The following is a 2,572-nucleotide window of genomic DNA, read 5'->3' on the forward strand; positions in this document are numbered from 1 at the left end:
GGCCAAATCTAAACGTTGGATGTGGGAGTCTCCTGGTGGATGGTTCCACAACGAAACTGACCACATCATATTCAATCAACTGTTTTGACTGACAGATGTCACTGTTGTCCCAAAATTCCAAATGGGATCAGACCACCATCTCCTTCATGCAAAATTCTACTTCATGGAGCAGGGGGAAAGGGCTGCAAAGTTTAAGAGAACTCCCAGAACGATCACCAACTGGGAGCTCTTTGGCACTATTGCTGCAACATGAGAAGATGCAGTAGTTGACAACATTGACGAGGAATACGATCGACTGGTTCAGCACCTCCATGATTGTGTGAAGAATGCTGAGAGAGAGAGATAGCCACAAAAAGACGACTGTCTCCCAAAACTCTTGAGCTCATTCACCAATGTGGCTTGGCTCAAGCCTCAGGCAACTGCTAGTGAACATCCAATCTCGCAAAGCAGTGCAGAGAAGCGACAAAGGAAGACCTCAAACAGAGAAGATCAGCAGGGCTGGCAGATGTGGCAGAAGCCGAGAAAAGCATTTGCAACACCCACCTGTCCTTTGCCAACTACAAGACCAAGATGACTGCTCTTTGACATTCTGATGGATCTATCACATCTTCCAGAAGGGCAATGGAGAAGATTATCCTTGCCATCTACTCGGATCTCTTTGACAGCCACGTCCACCTACCCACATACCAAATTCCTCAGGATGGATATGACATTCCCACCATTCTCCCTTCCAAAATCTGACACACCATTTCATCGGTAAAGAAGCGAACAGCACCCGACTCAGACAAGGTCAGACCCAAACACCTGAAGAACCTGCAGTCAGTACTCATCAATACACTGACTCGGCTCTTCACACGTTACCTGTCTGAATGCAAAGTTCTGTCTCAATGGAAAACCAGCAGGACTGTACTACTGTACAAGAAGGGAGACATCCACAACATTGACACTTATTACCCGATCTGCCTGTTGTCTGTCATCTACAAGCTGTTCACTCTTGAGTCATCCTGAATAGGATTGGCAGAACACTAGATGAAGGACAACCATGCAAGCAAGCTGGGTTCTGAAAAGGATTCAGCATGATTGACCATATCCACATGATAACCAAGCTCATTGAGGTTAGTTTGGGAGTTCAAGATGCCACTCTGTCTAACGTTCATTGATTTAAAGAAGGCCTTTGATTCTGTTGAGACAGAAGCAGTCATTGAAGTCCTAGCCAAACAGGGCGTTCAAACTCAATACATCAGAATCCTCTGTGAGCTGTATTACGGATTCACTACCAGAATCTCACCATTCTACAAGGAAGTGATCATCCATGTCAAGAGAGGAGTTCGGCTGGGTAATACCATTTCACTGAAACTCTTCAGTGCCACCCTCGAGAACATCATGCAACAACTGGAATGGGAAGAAATGGGAATGAAGATAGACGGCAACTATACCACCTTTGCTTCGCGGATGACATTGTTCTAATAACACCAGATGTTAGCCAAGCGGCACAAATGCTGGCCGACTTCGACGTGAGTGTGGAAAGGTCAAACTACACCTGAATCTCACGAAGACAATGTTTATGAGAAATGACCTCATTCCTGACATTCCATTCGCTCTCAACGGAACAAACATCTCTGAATGCAACAGTTATGTGTACCTAAGTCGAGAAGTCAATATGACGAATGACCTGGCACCTGAGATGCATAGGAGGATGAGAGTGACTTGGAATGCCTTCAAGAGCATCGAAGAAATGGCTAAGAGGATGAAGAACCTCCAACTCTGGGCACATCTCTTCGATTCCACTGTTCTTCCTGCATTAGCATACGCCTCAGAGACCTGGGACCTATGAAAACAGGATGAGAACACTATTTGGGTCTCCCAAAGAGGAATCAAAAGAGCTATGCTTGGAGTATCACAATTCACTCAAGTGAGAGAAAGAATATGGAGTCCCTACCTCTGTCAACCATCAAGAATCTGGGACGCTGTCTTTTGCCAAGGCGTCAAAAATCAGATGGGCTGGACACGTAATGAGATTTGGAGATGACCGCTGGACTAGAGGCATTACTATCTGGATTCCACGGTATGTCAAAAGATCGTGTGGGTGCTCGCTTCAGCAGCACATATACTAAAATTGGAACAATACAGAGAAGATTAGCATGGCACCTGCGCAAGGATGACATGCAAATTCGTGAAGCATTTCATATTTTTAAATTTTAAAGCAAAAAAAAAAAGATTGCATGGCCGCCCACCTACAAGATGGTCAGACTTCTTCGTCAAGACCCTGAACGATCGGTTTGAGGCTCTTTGTATTCCTGGAGCAAGCAGACGCCATCGGGCTACACTGGCATGCAATAGGGATGGAGACGTTACTGTCACACACTCAAGCAAATCAATGAGTAACAGAATGTCAAGTGATTAAGTGATCACCAATTTTCTGAACTCCTCCCAAAAGGCTAACATCAGAAGTTGGCTGACTGGGAGTGGTCAGAGATTTGGGAAACCATGCACGTCCTTCAGACAGACTACATGCACTAACACTCTGGCTTAAACATCAGCTATAAGCTCCTTTCAGCAAACTCACAACAAG

The 2,572-nt window shown here is 45.3% G+C and overlaps 1 non-coding gene across 1 annotated transcript; it reads left to right on the forward strand.

The window, feature by feature from the left end:
- The first annotated feature begins 2,086 nt into the window (after positions 1–2,086).
- Positions 2,087–2,193, forward strand: LOC130023851 (U6 spliceosomal RNA). The gene has a single exon (XR_008792514.1). It is a non-coding gene; the product is annotated as a U6 spliceosomal RNA (small nuclear RNA).
- The last annotated feature ends 379 nt before the right edge of the window (positions 2,194–2,572 follow it).

This window comes from Sorex fumeus, unplaced genomic scaffold (genome assembly GCF_029834395.1).
Source record: "Sorex fumeus unplaced genomic scaffold, SorFum_2.1 ptg000024l, whole genome shotgun sequence".
Taxonomy (NCBI): domain Eukaryota; kingdom Metazoa; phylum Chordata; class Mammalia; order Eulipotyphla; family Soricidae; genus Sorex; species Sorex fumeus.